Raw genomic sequence first — 26,502 nt, 5'->3', positions numbered from 1 at the left:
ACCCTAACAGAAGAAGACATTAAAGAGTCTGATACAGAATACACAAGATCACCAGAACCCGCAACATTAACCAGACTTCATGAAGCCCATTCTAAATTCATAACAATAGCAGAACAAGAGGTGTGGTACACAGCGCAACCAATCAAGGCCAGGAAGTACGGAGAGGGCAATAAATCTGGCAAACTACTGGCTAAACCCATCAAGACTGAACTGGGTCATAGATAAATCACAAGCACGACCAATGAGAGACCCACGTAGACCCTCAGGAAGTGAATGAAGTGTTCCGAGAATTTTATAACAAGCTCTACATAAATGCAGACCTAGTAACGGCAGATGAATTACAAGAATATCTGAACTCCTTTCCACTTCCCAGGCTTACTAGAGAAGAAAGTGCCACAGTTGATTTGCCACTAACCCTGGAGGACCTACAGCAAGCAATTATAGATGTTAAGGCGGGCAAAGCACCAGGGTCAGACGGCCTACCGGTAGACCTCTACAAAATCCTCAGACGAATTAGCCTCACGGCTCCTGGAAGTATGGGAGGAATCTCTCGAGTCCGGAACGCTCCCCGCTACAATGGGAGAAGCCATCATTACTCTCCTGTTTGAAACCAAATAAGCCGGCGCATTCTCCTTCATCGTACCGCCCATTATCGCTCATTAACGTCGACACAAAAATCTAACCAACAAACTGAATCCATACATGACCAAACTAGCTCACCTGGACCAAGCAGGGTTTATTCATGGGTGCTCCACTGCCCTGAACCTCAGGCGCTTCTTCGCCATCACCTCACAACTAGACCACAGGGCATAGACAGTAGCAGTCACACTAGACGCAGAAAAAGCGTTTGACTCCATCTCGTGGAAGTTTATGTTTCAAATCCTGAGAAAGATGGAGTTCGGCGCAGGCTTTCTCCGCTTCATAGACATACTGTACTACAACCCTATGGCCAGAGTACGAACCAACCAAACACTGTCGCACACCTTCACATTACAAAGAGGGACCAGACAAGGTTGCCCACTATCTCCATTGATATTTGCACTGACGATAGAAGGAATGGCAGCATGTCTGCAACATAAACATGCCTGGAGAGGAATTCGTATAATGGGATCCCCGCAGTTCATCTCCCTCTACGCGGACAACACAATGTTATACATCAGGAACCCCGACATCCACCTTGCTCCGGTACTACAAGATATAGCTGAATTCACCAAACATTCCGGCTATAAAATCAATCAAGCCAAGTCTGAAATAATCCCACTGACCAAGTCCACTATCCAGACTGCAGCCATGGAGGGCTTATGATGGTCCCCTACCACTGCAAGATACTTGGGCGTCATAATGGCGCTGGATAGATGAACCTTGTTGGCACAATAACCATACCTCTTACCTAACACAGTTGGAATGCAAACTCAATGCATGGATCAAGCTACCTCTGTCCCTCTACGGTCGCATAGCCCTATTGAAAATGTTGGTAGTACCTACTATACCTGTTCGATCTGGCCGGGCAGGGCATTCTTCACTACAAAAACTCGCCACACGCTTCATCTGGGGAGGACAGAGTCCCAGAATAAGCTGGCCCAAACTATGCGAGAATTACAACACTGGTGGTCTGGCAGCCCCAGACTTTCCATTATACTACTACTTGGCACAGGCACACTTTGCAAAAAACTGGTCCAACAATGTAGAACAGTTTGCACACATACACGCAGAAAAATGTGTTGCCTCTCCCCTTGAACTCAAAAGTATGATGTTTGCCAAGGTACCTAGGGAAAAAGCACTCGCCGACCTGATGGAATCTACAGTGGTTGCGTGGGTACAGATCCTCAGAAGAGTAGGATGTGAAACAGCATACTGGCCACACTCACTCCTATGGCACTACCCAGGGCTGGAACCCACAATGGACCGCAACATACAAACATCTTGGGACCCTGGGAAACAAGCCAAAGTCGGAGACCTTTTCCCAGAAGGCCGCTCCTCAAGCTGTCCGAAATCCAAAACAGAGCAGGGAAAGGCCTATCCACAACCCTACATTACCAACGACTAAAAGCTGCCTGCAGGAAGAAATGGCCGACATTCCCGAAGACACATCCAACCCACAAGTTCCTAACAGAAATCTTCACTGAAGAAGGTTTCACGGGCAATGTTTCCATGCTATACAGGATAACACAGGCCAATACACCATCCAAGAACGACATAAAAACCAAATGGGAAAAAGACTTGAACATCCAGATAGAAGAGCAGCAATGGATGAACTATTGCAGATACACAAAAAACATCTCCCTCTGTGAAAACTTCAGACTCATCCAATTTAAAATTCTTAACCACCTACACATCACCCCCAAGCAAATCTCCAAGTTTGACCCCTCCAAACCACAGACATGCCCCAAATGCAGCACATTTGATGCTACACCCCTGCATATGTACTGGGAATGTCCACCAATCAAACAATTCTGAAATGAAGTGGCAAAGACAATGAACTCGATCTTAAACGCAAATATTATGGCCACCCCGTTGAAGTACCTACTAGGAGATATAGGAAAGGCGCCGGTCAAGACCCACAGACTATCCGCTGTCGGGGGGCGGGTGGGGTGGGGCAGTAGCCAAACGGATCATTCTCAGGAAATGGAAATCAAAAGACCCCTCCTCCCCCCCAACACACAAGTGCTGGATGCGAGACTTGGTCAGCACACAAGAATGCGAAGAAACTTACGTTCGAGGGGTACAGCCCACCTCGAGACCCAAAGACATATGGGCCCCCCTCAGATCATACTTAATGTCGGAGGAAGACAAGACAATACTCGTGAGAACTGGCACCTCGCCTACCTGATTCACTAAGCCCTAACTAATTCCCCATCTCTCTCCTTTTCCTCCAACCGCCACACACCCCTAATGATGTATACATTGGTGCTCTCTATACCTATGATATGCTTGATAATGTACTGTTTTGATTGAAATATGACTATCCCGTAATGTAAACATGCCAGTAATAAATAAAGTTTAAAAAAAAAAGATTCTTTGCAACTACTGGAGTGAAAAAAAATACTTAAAAAGATAAACAACTTGTTATAAGGGCTATTAAAAAAGATCCAGATGGCAGATTTATAATGATTAAGGGAATGTTAAATGGTCAACTGTTTTCACGAATATCAATATAGACGCCTAACAAAGCCCTGCTTAAATTCCTTGGGACTATTCTTGCAAAGTTGGGGGAATTTTGTGAAGGAAAAATAGTAATTGGAGGAGATTTCAATTATGTCCTGCACCCTGATAAAACCTTTCAAAACACCTATGCTGGCAAAGTAAATCTACAGGCACTTGCTAAAGTGCTTAGGGAACGGTCATTAATAGAACTTTGGAGATTCTTTCAGCAAACAGAGAGAGCTTATACTCACTTCTCTTTTGCCCATAGAGCGTTCTCTAGGATTGCTATGATATTAGGCTCTTCTACAATAAGCCAGAGAGCAGACCGAATTGATAATGGACAAAAATATCTATGGGTCTATGCTCTGGTGATATCGACTATTCTTGCACATCCCCCAATCCACCTATCTTGACAGCTTTTAAGATTGTATGATATGCTACGCTACAAGGTCAGAAATGATATCCCAATACTTTGAAGAAAACACAACTGATTTAGGCTTGGACATCATTTGGAGCATTAGTAAAGCAGTATTAAGAGAACAAATTAGTAAAGCTGTGGCATTCTCTAAAGTTAGGGAATCCCCAGGAATTGTCCTAGAGAAAGAAACTAACATGGGAAACATATTGCAGACTGCTGAGCCCAAGGTACACTTCAAACAAAACACTCTTGCTGATTTTTAGTTACCAAGCTACAAAAACAAAATGCTTGCAACTATATCCCAGGCCTTAAGGATAAGTAAGGACAAGAACATTATGGGGAGCCATTAGTTAAATGTATAAGAGATTCTACAAGATATTCCCCTAGAAAAGATTACTCAACCAATTTCAGTATTTAATTTCAGTTGGCCTTGGCGAAATCAATGGGACAAACCGAGATTGGAAGGCCCTATAAAGCAGGAGGATGTTGAATGGGCTATTCACTCTCTCCTCAGTAATAAAGCACCTGGCCCAGTTGACATTACTAATGCCTATTATAAGCTATTTTAATACCTCCTATGACAGCATTTTTTTAAAATATATTTTTATTATTTTCACAGCAACAACATTATAATTGACAGCACAGCAACTTCTGAATATATGCAGTTCAATCAAGAATTCAAAGACCTCCGGCTCCCCCTTACATAGAAGGGAGGTCCCAAGGCCCGGGTCCCCCCCACCTCCCCTCTGAGCCCCCAGATTCCCCTAACTGTTATACAAACCAGTCCGCATCCCTCATCCGTTCCCACTCGGGCCCAAATAAAGCCTCGCCTGACGTGGTTTAAAAGTCAGGGCCGGGAATTTTAGATCATAGTCAAGCAGGGGCGACCAGATTGTTTGAAATTGGTGGAGCTTTCCTTCCTCCGCAGCTGATACTCTTACCACCACCAGAATGTCCCAGACCTTAATCCACGAACGCCCCAAATCCGGGCCTTCTGCTGTTTTCGCCTGTGCTCCCGACTTTGGATATACCCCCTCACATGGAGCCCCCAACTGCAAGGTTTTCGGGCACAACGGGAGTTGACTACCTGTAATGTCTTGTATAATTTGCACAATGTTCTTCCAGTAGGACCGTATCTGGGGACAGTCCCACAACATATGGAAGTAGGAGCCCCAAGCTCCACAGTTCTGCCAACAAGTAGGGTGGAACCTGGCCTGGAGATGGTGAATCTGAACCGGCGGGTAGTACCTGCGGAACAACAATTTCAATGCACACTCATTATTTGTCACACATTTAGACGAGGCACAGCCTCTGGCCCAAATCTCTGACCAGGCAACGTCATCCAAATGGAGGCCTAAATCAGCTTCCCACCGGGTCATGTAGTTAGGGCCGTGGAGTTAGGCGATCCTCCCGTAGAAGTCTATATAGTTTTGAAATCCCACCCTTGTTTGGGCTCTCCCAGATGGTTAGTTCAAGTGGGCTCAGATACCAGGTAGCCTTTTGTCCAGAGGCGTTGCTATGGGGTGGCTTAGGGGGCTTTCGCCCCGGGTCTTTTGGTTGTAGCCCCAGATAGAATCTCATGTTCTACAACCAAAAGGCTAGCTAGCCCCGTGTCCCGACAATCCCGACATTAGTGTAGCCCCAGATATTTTCCAGACCTAGCAAAACCCCTGCTTTTGTCCTATTTCAGGGTGAGTTATCCAGTGACAGACCTGGGCGTATGCGAACCTATATAACTCTGAGAGGTGAAATTCCCTTTTACAGTCTTCAAACGAAAACGGTTGGCCCTCCACAAACAGATGCCCGGGGGAAAGGCGGTGTTGCCAAAGACGGGGTAGAATGGGCTCAAACCCCTAGTGATCTTTTACCTCCTTAGTACCTCGTCCAACACCTTTAGAGTTACTTTTGTCGATGAGAGGAGATGTGGCCACCGTCCTACGTAACGTATAGGAGATAAAAGGTAAAAAGCGAAAGGTATAGGGGGCATTGGGATTGCTCGATATCCATCCACCTAGGTGCGGGAGCATTGGCTGTCCAAGCGGACCAATCGGAGAGTTTGTCTACCTCTGCGTAACTATGTAGGTTGGGAGGCGGCGTGGCTACGAAAGCCATGTGATGAGTCGGGCTCTGGGAGAGCTCCTGCGATCCGAAATTCGATCCTGGCCATAAGTGCACACACGCTGGCACATATGCCCTGCAAATTCACGTGCCCGCTTATGAGTGCGGTGCACAGGTATCCCACAATTCAGGTGCCCGTGTGAAGCTGCTGGACGGAGCGGCGAGCAAGACCGTGATCGCAAGCTCGAGTGTGGAGATCCAAAATGGCGGACGGGGGACACGAACAAAGGGCTCTGTCTGCAGAGTGAGGACAGTGTCGGAGCACTGACGAAGAGAGACAGACGCGGGGAGCGGTGTAACGGAGCCTCTGCACTGCCCGCTGGAGCACGGAGGGGCCGGACCTGCAGGCGGACAACTTGAAATTAATGTGAGGACCCCCGACCCAGACCGCCCCCGAGGCCGGCCTGCATCTGGAATTGGCCGCCCACTGACGCTGGAGCGGTCGCAGGAAGGAAAGCGCACAATAGAGGAGATCCAACAGGGCTTGCACGACCCCAGCGCTCACGCTGGGCAACACATAAAGGACTTCCACAAGGAGCAAGCGGCCCAGAGAGGACTCGGACGCAGGCAGAGCATCTGGGAGCCTCCGGCGGAGGAACACCTGGGCGCCCAAGGGGTAGGTGAGCGAGGACGGCCCGAACGTTCCCTTGCCCCAGGGGACTACGGCGAGCACAACGAGCGGGCGCACCCGCACTGGAATAACCTGGCACGGAGCAGGAGTGCTGGATAGCGCGGCAGGACCCCTGCGGTCCGGCTAGGCGCAAGCCCCACTCAAGGGCTGTGGACGAACCCGGTGCACACGCCGGTGGCACCCGGGGCGGGTAGAGTGACAGGCACACCATGGGGAGCCAGCAACATCGCGCAAAGGCAGCCCGCCCGGTGGGTGTCGGCCACAGACAAACAGCTGCCCCGCAGATGCGGCAGTAGGAGTGGCTACTGAGATAAGCGGACTCAACTGGGGTGAGCTGTGCAAACTGACTTGTTGCCTCGGCGGAGGCCCGGTGGCTCCTGACAGCGTTATATAGCTAGGCACCAGCGCAGCACATGAGTCCAGTGGAAGCGCATGCACAACCAGGCCCCAACGCAGACCTATGGCCCCATAACACGTGGACATGGCAGCAGCTGGCAAAACGGTCCTGTGTGCGATCATTAGGCCGCAGGCACGGGTGGGACTTTACTGGCAACAGGGGACTGGCAGGGATGAGCCCCCCTTGATTGAGGGCCATAAGTGGAGGACATAGGTGCTGGGTGAAGACGGTACTCTCTGGCCCACGCAAGTGGAAGAAAGAAAGGGGGAGTGTGACGCATCCAGCGGATAGTGCCGCATAGCACTGCACGGGTGGGAAGGCCGCACCCGCGACCAGACGGTATTCAAGGCGGAAGAACGCCAATCCCACCATGACACACAGCAAGGCCCACAAGCACTTGCGGGTGCAGCCATTGACCTACACCAGCAGGAGGTGAGGCACATAGTTGAAATAGAACAGCCAGGGCATAATCACGTGGCAGGTCACGATCCATTCCAGGCACAGATCCAGCAGCATTAGGAACCTCCCAAGTTGGCCTACCTGGGTCCCTTTGCTGACCGGGGTTTGATCCGTCGGGGTGCTCGCACACGCAAGTCCCGAAACATTAAGATGGCAACAAACTGGCTAAAAGAAAGGGCAAATAGCCCACGCTTGATGAATACACCAGAACATCGCCAGTGGCAGATGGGGCCAGGAGCACGTAGAGAACCCCTAGAGTGGGCACGGAGGCCACGGGTAGGGATCAGCAGATCCTCCCAGCAATCGCAGACCTGAAATTGGCATGGGAAACCAAATTGGAGTCGGCCATGGTTGAGCTGAAGGCGGCTCTGGATCTCAAAGTTGGGGCAGTACAGGAGGAGGTGAATCTCCTCCGGCAAGACGTTAGACCACTGACAGAACGTACGGCGACTTGGAGAAGGAAGTGGCCCCAAATACAGCCGCATGCGCATCTCACAAATCCTTGCTACATGTCCTGGAAAAACTCATGGGCAACCTGGAAAGCAGGGCAGAGGAGGCAGAGGGACGCGCCCAGGGGAACAACATCCGCATCGTAGGATTGCCAGAGGGAGCCGAGGGACCCAACCCCACGGAGAATCAATGTTGATCCAAGAGATAACTGGAGGAGCGCTGACTCAGGGGTTTGCGGTGGAACGGTCGCATAGGGCCCTGACGAGGAAGCCACCACCGGGGGCCCCACCCCCCAGGCCGGTAATTGGCAAGATCCTCAACTACCAAGACCGAGAACAAATTCTTGAGCATTTCCGGAAGGGAGGTACGATAAAAAGGGCGTCGGCAAATATAACGGCATACCAGGACTACACCCTGCAGGTGCAATGCCGACACATGAACTTTGGTGCAGTGAAGAGAAGATTGCGAGAAGCAGGCTATAAGTACATGCTGATCTACCCTGCTAAGCTGAAAGTGTTTCACAAAAATAGAGCACTGTTTTTTGATACCCCGGAGGATGCGACAGATTGGCTGGATACGCAGAGTTGTCCCCCGGAACCGGGTACCCAGGAAGAAGAAGACGCAGATAAGTGACACAGAGACTGCAGGTGTTGCAGTCTCAGACTTTGGGACTACAATATAGGACAGGATATAGTCTGCCGATGCAGTGCGACCAGGGCTGCGCACATATGATCCTTTCAGCACGGGCACTTAGAATAACACATAGGAGCCTAATGGAACCAGCCCTCACACGCCCACGAATAGACCAGTTAGGTTACCGGTAGGACGGTGATGCCCTGCTGAGCTCCTGACCTCGGCATTCCGAGGCAGGACCAAACGCGGGGGAGCCGGAGATCCAGGGATGGAGCTGGGCATCAGTTGGGGCCGGGTAGGGAGGGGGGAGGGAAGGGGTGGTGTGCAGTGTTTTTAGTTGGGATGGGAGGGGAGGGCGGTTAGTTGGGGAGTTTATGTTGGTAGGGGGAGGGAAACGAGCCCAAGTTCATGTCAAACTAGACGGGAGAGAGAAGCCGGGAGGGGAGGATGGGGGACGAACCAAGCATGGCTATGGGAAGCCTTAGAATTGTAACCTGGAACGTGAGGGGCCTCAACAGTTACCTGAAGAGGAATAAAGTAATGATGTACTTGAGAAGGCTGAAAGTGGACATAGCACTGTTATAGGAAACCCACCTTACTAAGGAGAAATTAGAAGTGGTTAAGAGAAAGTGGAGAGGGACTATCATGGGAGCCACATATTCAGCTTATGCGAGGGGGGTGGTCGCGTGGGTGGCACCTCATGTACCGTTTCAGTTGCTTCAGTCCACAGGGGACCCAGATGGTAGAATGACAGTGGTGCGTGGGATGCTGGAAAATAGAGAAGTGAGCATTATAAACTCATACGCCCCTAACAAAGACACGGCGGCCTATTTTAGGGCTCTACATGGCAAAATTAGCCCCCTACTGGGCGGAGCGATTATATGGGCTGGGGACTTTAACTGTACGTTACACCCCAAAATGGACAGGTCGGATAGCAAGCTAAGCAGGCCCACCCCCTCAGCAAGAGCATTACAGGCCCTGCTGAGAGATTTTGGGCTGGAGGATATCTGGAGACAGCTACACCCGGAAGACAGGCAGTACTCACATTATGCGACCCCACACAACCTGCACACAAGACTGGACTATATGTTTGTTGCTTCGGAGCTGGTAGGAGAAATGATAGGCTCGGAATACAAGGCCAGGGTGCTTTCGGACCATTGTCCCTTGGCCCTGGAATGGAGGCACCAGCCCCCTAGAGCGAGAATCCCGACTTGGAAGCTCAGAGCCGTGGCCCTGCAAGACTCGGGATTCCGTGAGGAGCTGTGGGAGGCGATTGTCGAGTACTTCGACCTCAACATAGGGTGTGTGCAGTCGGAAGGAACCTTATTGGAGGCGTTCAAAGTGGTAGTACGGGGTCCAGCCATATCCAAATCCAGAGGGCTTCAAGGGGGCATAGAGTGTGAGCTGCAGGAGACAGAGAAGGAGTTGGAAGAAATAATGCAAAGGGGGAGCGCCTCACAGGAGGATGCCGAACGGGTGAATTTGTTACAACAAACTAGCAGGGAGCACTGGGACAGATTGTTAGGCAGAATCCTGTGCAGTTCCCTTGGGGACCACTGCAAGAAGATTACGACTACAGGAGTAAGCAGTAAACCCAATTGGTAGCAGTCTGCACCACCCAGATTCACCTGGTAGCTGTGGCTGAGCAGTCAAACTTCTCTCAAGAAGAGTAGGGCAGTATATAGAGTATACACAATAGGGCTAAAAAGACAGTAGAGCAAACAAACACTGACCAGAGCTTTGTATCAAAAGTATATAATTATTTATTTAAAACACAATTTGGGCAATACACAAGCACTCTAAATCTAAAAAGTTAAAACACAGTCAGGTACAGTATAAACACCTCCCTTGATAACTATTAGACAAGTCAGGGGTAAAACACCACTATTTGTTAAAACATATGTGAGCGCGTAACCTAGATGGCACTCCAATAGTTAAGTTAAAGGGAGAGAAAAAAGGCAGGGCATAAAAATCAAACAGTTCCCAACACTTTTAGAAGTTCAAAGCAAGGGAGTAAAGTCAGTATACACTGTAGAGCCAAAGTTCATAGGCCAGGCCCACTTTAAATGAAGCAAAGAGAAATGTGCCCAAGATCACACAGTTTATTTTGCAGAATGTTCAAAAGAGGGTGGGGTGATTCAAGAAGTAAAGTTAGAAGGTCTGGGGCCAACCCAGTTGGAAAGCCAAGGATTTGAGGGTCACCTTTACCAATCTGTGGAAAGGGAGGCCAGGCAGAACACAGTACCTTAAAGAGAGATGAAGCTCCAGCGGTGGCAGTTGTTCCTGGCAGTGTTTGCAGTTTGTTGTTTCGACCAGGGGAAGAGAGGATCTTGTTGAGGAGGAAACTTGGAGTCGATGTACTACACAGGGATGAAACCAGCCGCGTAGATCGTCGGTTAAAGGGTGCGTCCTTTTATTCACGGACAAAGTGGTGAAGCTTGGCTATCCGGCCGCCGGGGTGCTTGGCACGGGCGATTCGACCAAGAGACGTCTTTGGAAGGCGAAAGGGGTGAACTGGTTGATCCCACCAGCTCAAAGGAAGAAGACTCGTCCAGCAGAAGATCTTCTCTTGTCGTTGGGAAAGTGGTGAGTTTGTTGCAGCAGGGCTCCACCGGTGGTGTCATCGTTGCAGATGGCTCAGCTTCTTCCCTCTTCGGATTCTTAGGTCCTGTGGCGACCTCTAAAGTTCAGTCCCAAAGGCCATGCTTTTATGCAGAAAAACCCCCATTCAACAGCCTAGCTGTCACTCACTCATGCTAAGTGGTGAGCCGGGCGGCTCACCACTGGGCCAATCAGAACAGAGTGCGACCTGGGTTGCTAAGGTAACACAGTCCAGGGTGCCAATTCCCCTCCCCATACATCCTGTGGAACCCAGACAGAGTGGCACCATTTGGAGGGCTTCTGTGGAGAAGCCCACCAAAATAGTGGAACAAAGGACTCAACCTTGGTTAGAGTTACAGAGACGGACACAAGCGCCATTTTAGAAAAGAGTTCTGGCGAAAAGACCCAACCGTTGATTTAATATTAAATAAATAAACTGGCGGTATCTCTGACATTGCACCAAAAAGTGGTGCGTTTAAAATCAATGGGAAAATCCCATAGGAAATATTCCGGTGGAATATTTTGCGTGGTAACCACTGCAACCAGCCAGATACTCGACAAGGGGGGACTGGACAGGACACCAGAAAGGACACTTTCGAAGACAAGTACTTGAGGTCTACCGTAGCCATTGGTTCAAAGGGCTTATGGCACAGCGCCGTCAGGACTACATTTAGGTCCCATGGCGGGTGCGGATTACGAACCGGAGGGTAGAGGCGTGTAAAGCCAGCAAAATGCCTCTTCACCACTGGGTTAGTTAGAGAATAAGAACACAGGTCTGTAGAAAGGTAAGCGGAAACCGCTGAGAGATAAGTCCTGCATGACAGAACATGAACCCCTGACTCTGCTAAGGAGGACACGAAGGACAGCACCGTGTCAATCGTGGCCACCCTCAGATCCAACTTCTTCTCCAAACACCAATGACAGAACCTGAGCCATTTACTCCTGTATTGAGATCTGGTCGAGGGTTTTCTGGCTGCCTGGATAATGCGCATGTTATCCATAGATAAACTCAGATGCTCTAAATACTTGAACTTAGGCACCATGCCGCCAAGCTGAGCGATTCTGGGGAGGGGTGCCACATCTGTTGTTCCCCTTGGTGAAGAAGATCGGGAGTTACAGGTAACCTGATTGGCAGATACACCGACAGGTGTTGAAGCTCTGAGAACCAAAACCTGGCTGGCCACCACGGGGCTATCAGCAGAAGGGAACAGTTCACAGAGTTCTTCAACTTCCAAATTGCTCGATGAACTAGAGGCAGAGGCGGGAAGGCGTAAGTTCTCATGCTGTGCCATGGAATCTCGAGAGCATCCCCCAGAGAGGAGGCTTCCAACCCTCCCCTCTGGAGGCCTACTGAGGAAGCTTCTTGCTTACCGCCGTAGCGAAGAGGTCCATCTCCGGTGTGCCCCAACGCGAGAAAATCCATGAGAGGACCTCCGCCTTCACTTCCCACTCGTAGCTGACTAGTGTCCGCAGGTTGAGGGCATCAGCATTCAGCTGGCCTGGGATGTGCACTGCAAGCAGCCAGACACCATGAAGCACGGCCCACTCCCAAATCTGAATGGACAGGTCCACGAGGGGGGGAGATTTCGTTCCCCCCTGCTTGTTGACATAGTACATTGACACCACATTGTCCGTTCTTATGCGGACCACCTTGTTGGCAATGATCGGTCTAAACGCCTTGAGCGCTAGAAGATCGCCAGAAGCTCCAAATGATTTATGTGCAGGAGCCTGTCTTGAGGCGACCAGAGGTCCGAGACCTGAAGAAGATCCAACGTCGCACCCCACCCTAGAAGGGAGGAGTCCGTCGTGATTGTGACCGTGGGGGTCGGATCCTGAAATCCTGCACCTCCGGACACGTTGCTGAGGGATGACCACCAATCCAGGTCCGCTCTCCTGGAATCCGGAATCGTTATCCGCTTGGAATCCGGATCCACCGCCTGACGCCATGAACTCCGAAGAGCCATCTGGGTCCGTCTCATTTTTAGACGAGCAAGAGGAAGAGCCAGTACACACGAGGCCATGAGGCCCAGAAGCCCCTGGAACCGCCAGGCCGACATGCTCTCCGACTGCGCAAACATCTGACACGTGGCCAACAGAACCGCCATTCTGTCCCCGATCAGATACACCCTGCAGTCGATTGTGTTCCAACGGAAACCCAGAAAGATCAGGTCCTGCAAGACCGTCATGGAGGATTTCCGCCAGTTCACCGACAGCCCAAGATGGAACAGGAGCTGAAGGAGAGAATGGAGATTGCCCGCTGCCGCCAGCGGACAAGGGCAGCGTAAGAGCCAGTCGTCCAAATATGGATACACGTGGATACCCTGGAGACGAAGATAGGCCGCAATCACCGACATCATCTTCGTGAAGACACGCAGCGCCGAGCTGATGCCAAAAGGAAGCACCCGAAACTGGTAGTGCTCCACTCCCAAAGAGAAGCGGAGGTACCTCCTGTGTGGGTTCCAAATCAGGATATGCATGTACGCGTCCTGAAGATCCACAACGCTGAGCCAATCGGCCATCTGCAAAGAGGAAGGTATCTGGCTGGGCGTGATCATCTTGAATTTCTCTTGGGGTAGGAAAAGATTGAACTGGGAAAGGTCTAGGATGGTGCGCTGGCCAGCCTAGTTGGGTTTGGGCACCGTAAACAGTCGGGATTAGAAGCCCTCCCCTCACTCCCCTAGGGGAGCGGGTTCCACCGCTCTGAGGTCCAGCAACTGCTGAACCTCGGCTCTGAGGGAGGGTGACCCCGACTGCTGGAAAGGAGGGTTGACGGGTGGGGTAGAGGGTAGAGGTAAGCGGAAGCCCGCCCGAGCGACTGACAAGACCCATCTGTCTTCTGTGATGGTCTGCCACGCCTCCCAATGAGACACAATGCATCCTCCCACCGAGATCTCGTGCGAGCGTGAAAAACCCTCATTTGGTAGGTTTATCGGTGGCAGGGCCACCTGAACCTGAGAAGGAGGCTGAAGAACGGGAGAAAAACCGCGTGCGCTGCTGTCTCCGGTGGTTATTCCCCGCGGGAGTATCGACTCTGCGCGACCTACGGTCGAGGAAGCCTCTAAAGCCAGAAGAGGGTCGACTCTGTGACAACGGTCTCTGGGACTTGAAAGGAGCCTTAACCAGGACCGACGATGACTTAGCCATCTGGGTACTGTCTTTCGCCTTAGTGAGCTCTACATCAGTAGCAGAATGAAACAGCTCCTTACCATCGAAAGGAAGGTCCAAAACCTTGTCCTGCACCTCCTTCGAAAACTTAGTGGCATGCAGCCACGCCTGCCGTGAGGTATCCACCCCCAGCATCATACCCCGAGCCGAGGTGTCCACATGGTGAGCCGCCGCCTCCAGGAGATCCTGGGACAAGACTCTGGCGTCGGACAGGCCCCCTCTGAAGTCTTCCAGCCTCTCGACTGGGATGTACTCCTCAAACTCCGAAAGACCTTTCCACATCCGCATATTAGCTCCCGCTAGTATTAATTCCGCATTGGCCTGCCTGAGCTGAAAGGCCGAGTTGGCGAAGATTTTCCTCCCTAGGGAGTCAAGGAGCTTGTCCTCCTTACCCAGGACCTGATTAACCATCGTGGAAGAGGAAGCTGCAGGTCTGGATTGTAAAGTGGCCGCAGCCACCACCGTGGAGGAGGGAGGCGGACAAGACGACAGAGCCACCTCTTCCGAGGAGTGCAGTCTGTACCTCGCGGCAAACTTCTTATTGACAAATAGTCCCAAGTGTGGTTTTTCCCAAACTCTACGGACCTCGGCCAGAACGTCCTTCTGTAGGAACAGGCCGGTACGCTCCAAAGGAGACAAGGTGAACGCCCCAGAAAGCACGCCCTCCTGCGTAGCGGGTGCCTCGGGCACCAGAACATCTAAGAAACTCATTATGTCCAGTACCCGGTCATGGAAGGCTCTGACAGAGCGGGGAAGGTCCTCGTTGTCCTGCTCACCCTGAGGGTCATCTGACAGGTCAGGGTCTTGCTGAGCCGTGTCAGGCACTGCCTTGTCCACTGGGGACAATGGGGGCAAAGGCGGAAGAACTGGGGAAGGCACCACGGGCAAGGGAGGCGCCGGAGGAACCACTGTAGGAACGGGTGGAGCCGAAGGCATAGCTGGGCATATCTCCCTGAAAAGCCCTTTGAAATATTCCCTCATGGGGTCTGTGCGCATAAGTGCTTGAAACTTACCGAAAAAGGCGTCCTCCGGAGATTGTTTCGGAACCTGAGGAGGCCTCTCATGAGGTGGACAAATCCAAGAACGTAGCGGGGAAGGGTGCCACACCGGCCCCTCCACTGATGTGTCCACATAAATCAAAGGTGCCGCCCCTGCGGGCAACGAAACATTGTGCGGAAGAGGCATCCGGGCGTTCCAATCGTAAACCGGCCGGTAAGGATGTGCACAAGGGACCTTAGGTTCACCAGAGGAGCCAAGCCCTACACCAGAGGAGGATGGCGTAGTTGTGGGGGTAGCACCTAAAATGGCAGTCGTGGTCGTGGCGGGAACGGCCGCCATTTTGTCCTCATCTGAGGGGAATTGCGGCATGTGAGGAAGTGAGGCAGGGCTCCCCGTTGATGGATCAGGGGTCTTAATTTTAGCCTTAATATAAGGAACCTCGGAAGAACCGGTACTATGAGGCCTGGAATGTTTCTGTGACATACCAACCGCCACCTGAGCCTTCGAAAGAAGGACCTCGGTACTGCCGGTAAAGGAAGAACTCTGCTTCTTTGCCCCCTCAACAGATCTGGTATCACCACAAGAGCGGGAATGGTGGGCACCCGCCTCCACCGACAAGGCCTTGCTAGGCCTCTCAGAACTGTTGGTAGCTTTAGCCTCTGTACGAGGGACCTCGGACCCAGGCCTGGTAACAGCCTTTTCCGCCCAGGCCTCGAACATCCGTTCGGTAACTGCAAGCCCAGCCAAGGCCTCGGGCGCACTCGGGTTTTGTTTTTGAGGGAAGCCGACAAAGAGGCCTCAGAGCAAGCTCCGGTACCCTCTGACCCAGAAGGACTGGGCCTACAAAGAGCGTACACCGGTATTCACAGGCCCCTTACGGAGACCCTCAGAGAAAACTCTGGTAGAATGATTAGGCCCACCGGGCACCTCGGGGCGAACCCCGGTAACAGAGCGATCAACGCCCCTCCCGGCTCGAGAGGAACCCGGGAAGGTATCCCCCGGCCGGGGTGCTCTGAAAAGTAAAGAACTTACTGGGCGTTTTTTCTTTTCGTCGATGAACGCCTGAAAATGCAAAGGAGGAGTTTGTTGGAACACCTCCTCCCACCGCTCCAACCGACGTAGAAGTGCCCGGACCGAAAGGGAGTCACAGTAAAAACAGGAGTCCCAACGGTGATCCGGACCCAAACACTCTGAACAAAGAGGATGGGGATCCGCCCTCGCGAAGCGACGGTGACACGATGAACAATCTGGAAAGTCTAATTTGAAAGACATAGAGAGAGTAGTAAACGAACGCTAGCGAGAGCCAGAGAGGGAAAAAGGGAAGAAAACTTTCCGAGGATGCAAGTGCGTCCGGTCCCGATCGAGCGGAGAAAAGGACTGATGGGCGATGGAAAGAGAGGAGGGACACATTTTTGAAAAAAATTTGGATGCTTTTTACAAAGTGCTCCGGTCCCGTCCCACGGAGAGATGTCCACAAGTATGGAGGAAAGGGAACGGGACGTAGGAGTATGGAGGGTAGATCTGCTTTTGTCTGATCCAGAGGGCACACTGCTTAGGGCAGTGTAGGGATCCTGGGCTCGGGGTGTCTCTGCTCGTGTTACGCACCTCAACTGGGCCCCATGGCTCCTGCCGCGGCCCGGCTAGGAGGAGAAGCTGGCTGCCTCCTGCTTCTCCTGCGTGGCATTCTGGTGTCCTCGCGGGCACTGGAGATTACATATCCCGCAGGCGTAGCTTGCTTACCATAATCGCCAGGTTATTCCTGCCTGTGACTCTGATGGGACCAGCTGAGGTTATATCTCCGGCTGCTTGCTCTTCACCTCGGTTCCCTCTCTCTCTGCTTTATCCGCGCTCACCTGCCATCTTGGAGTGCTGTCAGCACGACTTCGAGCTCACTGTGTCCAAAGAATTTCTGGTCTCCTTTTTTAGAGTCTGTCTCCCATCGGGCAACAGCAGAGGCTCGGCACCATCCGACCACGGTTACCTGGTTCTCAAGCTTCAATAATCAGTGGAAACATAGTTTTATCTATAACATAGCGGGCTTCACATGGAGGCCATTAGCAGAGCTGCCACATTGGTAGCGCTGCTGACCACACCCCCTCATGACAACATTTTAAAATGAATTTTCAATAACATGAAGTTATGAGAGTCGATGACTGAATTAGTGACGACCTTAGTGTTGAAACCAGGAAAAGAACTTATCGCACAATCTCATTATTGAATAGCGAGGAAACAATTTTTGTGAAGATCATAGATAGAAAGTTGAAATGTATTCCCCCAGCGATTGTTAATCCTGATGAAATGGTGTGACGGTGAGCAGACCAGATCGCCTCAGCGCAGCAGCAGTGGGAACATTGGGGCACATTAAGGGCTCTGACTGGATCAAGCCTCAAAGGAGGACCACCTGGACCCAGTCCTGGCGCCTCTGGCATCAGGCTCATGGAGCTAACCTCAAGGAAAACACAGGTACAGTTGGTCAGCCACTGAATGATTGACTTCTGTGCTAATTGCAGTTAAGGGCGTGGCTCTAAGCCATTAGCTTGTGCATTAGTCTGCAATCATGGGTGTGGCAGAGAGCTTCTGGAATTAATTGCACAATGGGAGTGGCAGGGCGTGGTTGGCTATATAAGTCCCACCAAAGCCCTAAGGCATGCTTCGCGTGATTCTGCAGTTAGCAGCGTAAGGCTCTCCGAGGAACTCCTGCCAGCAATCTTCTACAAACCTGCAAAGACAAACTGGAGACCATCGGGCCTCGCATACTCACCTGCTCTGACTTAACTGTGCCTCCAGCAACGACATGGTTGTTCTTCGAGGACCCCAGCTTTCATCGAGGACTCCAACTTTCATCGGTCGCGGGCACCTGCAGAAGCAAGAGAAGGAAAACAAGGTTAACCGCTGAGCTCATTCATCGTGCCCTGTCACCGCCGCGCATTACTCACCACTTCCGTCTCCATCGACCGGATACATTCATCACGCCGGCTCACAGAGAAAGAGAAAGAAACAACAGGTTAGATCAAGCAAACCGCACCTGAGCTCACGCTGGCCCCTAGACACAAGGCAGGCCACCCTGACCCACTGGCTCAGCCGCTCACATGCGTTGCACCAAACCAATGCACACCGAGGAGGGCTTAGTGCCACAACAGCGACACGAGTCAACAGTGAAACGAGCACTGACTGCGGCATGCAGCAAAGGACAACACAGATAACTGGACATGGACAACATACAATACAACGGATTACACGGACAATAACAAGCAGAGCAACACAAGCAACACGAGTTGCGACCACAGCAGTACTGGGTTGCCACTCGACTTAAAGGGTCAGTGAAGTAACTGGATCCTACAGGACATTGCGCCCCTGCTGAGACTAAGCAGGAAGGAGAGCCCACCAAACAAATACACAAGGAGCTGACCCAAGGCCAGTCCAGGGAACAAAAGACGCGCATCGCCTCTAACCAGGGAAGCAGACACTCCATGCATCAGCGCTCGACGTCCCCGCCGAGACAAGGTGAGCGTAACAATGGGATTCATTGCTAATGAAGTCACACATGATAATGTAAGATGGCTTGTGAATATAATCGACTAGCGACAAGTGCCCGTACTTCGCACGGGTTCTGTAGATGATAACACTCTCAACAATTATTGACAATCACGAAGCAGACATGGAGGGGAGGTGAGAATTGGTGTGATGCAGCATAATGGGACCGTCTGTGCGCTCTCCACACCTGTCATCTCACACTGCCGTGGTGCAGTATGTTGCACTGCAGATATCTCAGAAACTGTGCTTCTTGGGGCCTTGCAACATGGTACTTCAAGTTTTGTTCCTGCCATTGAGATGGTTGAAATTAGCTTTGTCCAGCCCTTCTATGACCACATTGATGTTTTGCGCGTTGAGGTGCAAATATCCCGGAAACGGTCATCCTAGGGCCTTGAAACATGGTTTTCAAAGTCCCATGGGGACCTTGAAGTTATGTTCCTCGCATCCAGATTGTCGAAAGGAGCGCTGTCTGCTCCTTCTACGACCACCTTGATGTCTTGCAGCTTCCAGGCAACGTCTCATGTGCGCAGGGGCTGAAATCCAGGGATTGGGGTGGCATGTCCACATGTAATGTAGCTAGTGACACCCGGAGGGCGTAACAAGTAACTGTGCAAAATCTGGTGCAGATTGGTGGAACAGTGTGGAATTGTATGAGGAACAAACAAACAAAGTAACTAAAAGATTTTGCGTTTTTATATATAATAATATATGTAGAATATTTGGGGAAACAGGGCAACTCTGCTTTGGGTTAATTACATTGGACGCCCATGTCTATGAATTGCCATTATATCAGACTCCTTCTTGATGCCTTTGGATTTGGCCCAAAAGTTGTGAGACTGACATTGCCACATTTTCAAAGAGATCATACGAAACTGTGGATTAATGGAACATTATCTAAATCATTCCTCATTAGAAGAAGAGACAGTCAAGGTTGCCCCCTCTCAGCCCTAATTTGTGATATGGCCATAGAACATTTGGCACATGCTATCTGTGGTAATAGAGACATTCAGGGTGTCCAGTGTGGGGACAGCCAGCGTAAACTGGCCCTATATACAGATGATATAGCCTTATTTCTTAGCAATATCACTAAGTCACATCCTGAGGTATTGAAGGGGCTGAGAGCCGGTATGGCGGAAACACCATCAAACCCCCCAAAAACAGTCAACACTGTTGTCCTCTGTGCCTCTGAATCCAGCAACACGGTGCTGGACCCACCGGCACCGGAAACAGCCATCCTGCAGTGACTGGGACCTGAAATAAAGTGATCGCCGGAACAGGAAATCGGCCGGCACCCATTAAAAACACAACCCATTGCAATCCTCAAAGCACAGGTGACATCCACCCCTCCTGAACAGACAAACTTCAGTGTGAGCATGACATCTAGAGTCTGTGAGACCCGAAAGCGGAAGCCAAGCTTCTCTGAGCCTGAGCTGAACATGCTAGTGGACACCATTGTCCAGCATGCTGCAGAGCTGTTCACCAACAATCAGCGCAGTCCGGCCAACATGCGCAAGAAGAGCATCTGGGAGGAGGTGGCCCAGAAGGTGTCGGCAGTTGGCACATACCACCAATACACGTAGAACACAGCACAGGCACCCTGCACTGCTAACTGAACATGCATCTGCTCCCACACAGACACACGTCACCCTACCACAGCGTACTGCATTTGTGTCCGCCATGCTTCCCTGGCACAAAGTCACAGCAGTGCTAAACCCCATCTCCACCCAAAAATTACCACTGTTACACACAAAGGCAACATGTGACCCCCTCGTCCCAGCCAGCCTGAGCCCTGAGCATAGATGCACAACTGTCTTCGTAACTGCTACAGGCAGAAGGTCCATGCTGACCCCATCCATACCACATCCCTCCCCACCCCAACATCCCACAGCGTGAAGGTCCCCCCTAACACTGTACCCAGCAATTGGCAGTACACCACGACAGTATCGCCAGTGCACTACTATACCATGTACAAACATCACACATGCTCCCGCTCAGTGTGCATGTCCTAAGCATGTCTGCACCATGCCATGTACCCCATGTCCCGATCTCTGCCTCATCAATCCACACTCTTCACTGACAACCTGCCTTACTGACTCCCTCAGGCACATTATCTGACAATGAAGAGGTCCAGCCAAGCACCTCAAGGGGCACCAGCCGCTGCAGGACACCACGGACCACCACCACCACCTCCACCCAGGACACCACAGTCTCCACTGGCACATCTGCCACTCCCATCCAGGCAGCACCATTTATCCCAGCGGCGCCCATCCAGGCAGCCCTAGTCATCCCAGCTGCACCCGTCCAGCCAGCACCAGTCATCCCAGCTGCGCCCATCCAGCCAGCCCCAGTCATCCCAGCTGCGCCCGTCCAGCCAGCCCCAGTCATCCCAGCTGCGCCCGTCCAGGCAGCTCCAGTCATTCCAGCTGCGCCCGTCCAGGCAGCCCCAGTCATCCCATCTGCGCCTGTCCAGCCAGTACCAGTCATCCCAGCTCCGCCCGTCCAGGCAGTCCCAATCATCCCAGCTGCGCCCATCCAGGCAGACCCAGCTGCTGCAGAAGCACCACCATCAGCAGAGCAGCCGCATGCACATCTATACAATGCAGAGGACATAGCTGACGATGGTGGAGTGCACACAGGTGAGATCCCTGACCACAGCACCTATGAGCCAATGGTATTCAGCCCCATGTCTCCAATGAGCACACAATTCCCATCCTTCTCAGGTGTCAGGGAAATGGATGGCAGACTCTGGCGCATCAAGGAGTGTCAGGATGCCTTGATTGCCCTAGTGCAGAGCACCTCCAGGAGGTGCAGTTGATGCGGGAGAGTGTCCAGGCCAGTGGGCATCGAAATGCACATGCCCTTGACCCTTGCACTACTACCGTTGTACAGATGGCCTGGAGGAAACGTGAGGGCAACAGTGTGATGTCCTCCATTGCCGAGACAATGGCAATGTGTCTTCATGCATTCATCGACAGACATCCCACAGAACAGGCACACACACCATCCACAAGTTCCACGCCTGTTAGTTCTGTGCCCAGCAGCCCAAGACGATGTTCAATGCGGCTGACCAGCTCTGCACACATTTGCACGGCAAATACAAAACGGGGATGCAAATAGGCCCAGAACACACATGTGCCCTGTCTGTGACTCATGCAATGACTGCTTGTATAACATGACAGGAGTTGTGGAGAGACAGTTGCGGAGGGAGCGTGGGGAGGGATAGTTGGGGAGGAGGAGTGGGAGGTGTTGTAAGGGAGGGGGAGGGGCAGTGGGGAGGGATATTTTTGGTAGTTGTGGTAGTTCCAGGTTTTGTTATTCATTCCATTATATAAATTACACAGGGTGTTGCATTGAAATCATGAATAGAATTTTTTTTGTGTTTAACTGAGTGATTTATTTCCTGTACGGTGCTGATGCGTTAATGTCCTAGGAAATGTGCTTGTGTGATGATCTCAGCAATAGTGGGTAATCAGTGTATTCCGTGCCTCACAGCCATCCACGGCATCCCTGCCATGTGCCAATGGTAGTTCATCATCACTGTAATTTTCATCCTCCGCACCATGTGGGTGCATGTCCATGTCCGGGGGCAGTGGTTTCGCCTGATACACATGTTGTGCAACATAGCACAGGCCCAGACTATCTTGCCCACATTCACAGGGCTGTACATAAGTGCCCCCCACCCCCCGATCTGCTCAGGCTGCAGAACCTTGCCTTCAAATGTCTGCTCAATCGTACGAGTCCTAATGTAAGCACGGTTGTATCCCTGCTCGTGCATGGTTCTGTGGTTGCCTCACGGGGGTCATCAAACATGGCATCAATGGATATCCAGCATCCCATGCAACGAAACGACAGAAAGGGGCAAAGGTCATTGTGGGGCCTGGATCATGTTGGTACAGTCTGTATAGTTCACTAACCAATGCAATATTTTTAGGCTTTCTGGTTTACAGTGAAATCCGATAAACACCGGAAAAACACTCCCCTCCTCCCCGGAAGAAACAGTGCCTCCTAGGTTTAAGATGAAAAACACTGTTTACCCTTTCCCTGTGGTGCCTTAGTGTGAGCAGGGATGGGATGAAGTTTGGAGTTGAAGGGGTGGCTGGAGAGGGGGCTTGGCAGACAGTAGGTAAAGGGCCCTACCACCCCCATGTATGCTTGTTTGATTTCTCCCATTGCGTCCGCTCTTGTCCCCTGACCATTGTTTTCTTTGTTAAAATTTTGGGGGATTGTAGACACATTTCAGGCATTTTTATGGTTGATGATTCACGTCTTAAAATTGGCGAAAATTCCTCAAGCCCTTGACCACTGACAAATATTTGTATTTACAAAAAATGGTTTAACATCGATTTTTCAGTGTCTCGATTTGTGGTCAGAGACCCTCTGTGTATGTGTATCTTTCTGGAGGAGAGCTGAAAAGTGTCAGCTGCCTGTCAGCTTTAAAAGGAAAGCTGTGTAGGGGCTTCCATGTTCGAGGCTTGCGTGAGGCCGCTGTGTCACGGTCACTTCCCAACCTCATGTGGCTCTCTAGAGCACCCGCACCCAGCAGCCCATCAGAAGTTGCAGGCCCCTTAATTGCTGCTTAGCACTTTCTTTCTTCAAGGAGAGTTTTTAAATTAGGAGCGATTTATAAATGATGGCTCATTTAAGGGATACATGTGGGTGGACAGCTTAACTTGAGGGCGGACGTAACCCCTTGTTTTTTTAACGTTGGCTAGCTTACTCACGTATTTGGCTACCAGGATTTTACCCAGGTTGTCATGTTCCCAGTGCAGACACTTACACACAAGAAAACAAGCACTTGTCTTCTAATGGGATTTTGTTTTCCAGGGAATATTTCACTACAGATTGCTGGGTTTAAAAGGTGAGCACCTTTTATACATTTTCAGCACTTTTATTGGAACATTTCCTCTCTCAGGCTATTTTTCTGGTGTTCATTACTTTATTTAAAAGCCCAATGCTCTTTTGTCTTGCACGCTTCCTTCTAAGGGGAAGGTCAATTGAACTACATTTGTATATTTCACTTTAACATATGTTCACTTACTGTGCGTATATTCATGGATATTCATGGGTGCCAGCTTATTATTTTCGCTATGGGGAGAAAAGTTCCCACACAGAGTGAAGCAAGAGAGCCGTGCTCATCCCCAGTCAAAACAACACTTTTGACAGCACATGTTGCAGCAGGAATAGGAAAGAAGCCATATGATTTACAGGAAGGTATAAACATATAACATCTCAGCAACAATCACCTAACCTGCTGAGTTGCCTTTGAACAATTCTGCTATAGGGTCCCCTGATATTCCCACACCAGGCCAACAGTTTTGGCCTGCTCACCCCCTCCAATCAAGCATCAGGGGGTACATTAATGAGACTCTCTTCTCATTTTGTAGTGAGCAGCACTTGATAAACAGATATTATCTGCTCAGAGTATTTATTTTGACAGTCATAATAATCCTTATCTCCACCAAAATGAGTGCTCCCGGCAAATTCTTTTATCATGCTATGCCTTATCTGCTAAAATTAGAAGTCTGTACAATGTGGAAAGGTCGTTTTCACAAATCAAAGTCTTCACGGGAAGAAAAGAAAGGGCAAGGATGGGCAAAGAGTCCCTGAAAAAGTATTGCATATTTTACTACAATAATTTTGACTTGTAGAAATGTTAGAAATTACTGGATTAACACATTCATTTTTATTGTTCGGAAAGTGTTCATAACATCTTGCTCTAAGAGCCATTACCCTACTTATGCACGCAATGAAACAATAAAAGAATATTTGTGTTTTTACACTGGAAAAAACAGTTATCCATGATTTTTTTAAGTGGGCAAACGGGGTAACACTGAGAAGCACAGATCCTGAAACTTTTTGAAAACACCGGAAAAACAACCCCAGAAGTAAAAAATAATAAACCTCTAAAAGAGGAAACCCTAAATATTTGACATGCATATTGCTGAAGATGTAGCATATGTAATTGTGGAGTATGTTAACATGCGCATTGTCAGTGGGAACAGATGTACATGCATTGTATGAACATTTTTGTGTGGAATCAGGCTGATCTTACGGATTTATGTCTGCAGTCATCAATGTAATGACACATGCAAATTGCAAATGTGGCTTGACTGGGTTTAAGTGTGCCGGTGCCATTACCAGGTGGTGCAAAATAGTAATCTGCGTGACACAGCCAGCGTGCCCGACACGGCAGACCCTGCGAGGGGACTCAGACCTAGTAGGCAGAGCTGACACAGGCAATAACGTTTATCTACATTAAAAGTAGATTCCCTATTATTTTGGGATTCAGTACATGCATGAAGGCATACTTGCATTTTGATGCACAGGATGTGCTGCATGGAAGTGGTTGCACAGCATCAATGATTCTGGGAAAATTATGGATGTAGATGTATACACAGAGGGGTACCATACGAGGAATTGAATGGATGGGGAAGGCGATGTCAGCCTAATGATTGCCAACCAGCCAATACACTTTGTCAATATGCGTGGTAGATGTGTGGTTTTCAGTTGCTTTTCCCTGGCCCATTCACTCCCACCTTGACCTCTGACCCTTTCACTACGACGCCCACAAATTAGACTGATGTGTGTTCTTATTTAGTTCCGATTTGCATGTCCTATGATGGGCATATCACCCATACATTGATATGTCAGGATATTTGATTGCCTTTCTGGTCACAAGCATATGTGTACGTGCCCTTGACACAGGCAGGGGAGCTGACTAGTTGGTGTGCGGTACGCTAGTGGTTTTGAGGTGGGGTGTTGTGATGCATGGAATGATTAGTCTGTGCTGCAGGTGGTGTGGGTTGTGCTGAGTGCATTTTTGGAGGGATTTGGGACATTGGTGTGATGCATTCTGGTACCTGTCGTGCATCTGATGTTGCAGTACAGCTTTGATGTTATGCATGCGCATGCTCTGTCTGGCCATTTTACAAACACCAGTCAAGGCCTTCAACTCAGGCATGCTATTTGTGTTTTGGACATTGCATTGCACACATGCACTGCAGATAGGTGTGCCCCACCAATTCAACAGTGCACATGCTTTGGTAATTACACTCACCCAACAGCCAGGTACGCTATGGTGTATTATGCCCCCCCTCCAATTCAACAGTGTACCTGTTTTGGTAATTACACTCACCCAACAGCCATGCACTTTATGGTGTTATATCCCCCACCCCCCAATTCAACAGTGCACATGCTTTGGAAATTACACTCACCCAACAGCCAGGTACACTCTTCGGTGTGATGTGCCATGTAGCCTGGCAGCGTGGAATTCCTCAACACCATGGAATCGTGGGTTGATCCCGGGAATCTGGCACAGCAATGGGTGATGAGTTGGTGTGCATCATACATCATCTGCACGTTAAGTGAGTGGTATAGTTTCCGGTTCCTGTACACTTCCTCAACGGCATGCCTGGCCACCAGCTCCACATGTGTGCAGTCCAATGCACCAATCACATTGGGCATGCCTGCAAGGGCATGGAATGCTATTTTCGTGGCATTGACCTGGTCAGCTGTTCTGGGTAGGCCTACGTGATCTGACACGTGACGCAGGAGTGCGTCAATAACCTGAAAGAGGGCCCGCGAAAAACAGGTTTTCGATAGTCCATGAAGTTCACCCATAGTGTGTTGGTAGGTGCTGGTGGCAAGGAAGTATAGCACAGACACTACCTTGAGCAAAGGGGGGGTGGCAGTATGGATCTGTATGAGGCTGACTAGGTCATCATAGATCAGGTCCACTATGAATGTGATGGTGTCCCTGTCTAGCCGGTACAGGGTGTGGGTCTGGGTTTGGCTCTGGTTGAAGGGTGTGGCCCTTATGCGTGGTATGGGTGGCTGTCTGCAGGCTGCAAACTGCTGGACATTGTTGTTTTGCAGGCCCATGATGGCCCTCCTTCTCCTCCAGCACCTCCACTGCATCCTCTGCCTCCCTGTCTCTTCAAGTTCTATCCCTGC

General features: G+C 50.5%; 1 protein-coding gene across 1 annotated transcript in view; it reads right to left on the bottom strand.

Moving 5' to 3' along the window:
- LOC138565982 (transmembrane protein 272-like) overlaps positions 1–26,502 on the bottom strand; it is a 2,717,663-nt gene that overhangs the window by 207,436 nt on the left and 2,483,725 nt on the right. The window lies entirely within an intron of this gene.

Source organism: Ambystoma mexicanum, chromosome 2p, assembly GCF_040938575.1.
Source record: "Ambystoma mexicanum isolate Mex_15411 chromosome 2p, UKY_AmexF1_1, whole genome shotgun sequence".
NCBI lineage: Eukaryota > Metazoa > Chordata > Amphibia > Caudata > Ambystomatidae > Ambystoma > Ambystoma mexicanum.
This window is presented reverse-complemented; position numbering and strand designations above follow the sequence as displayed.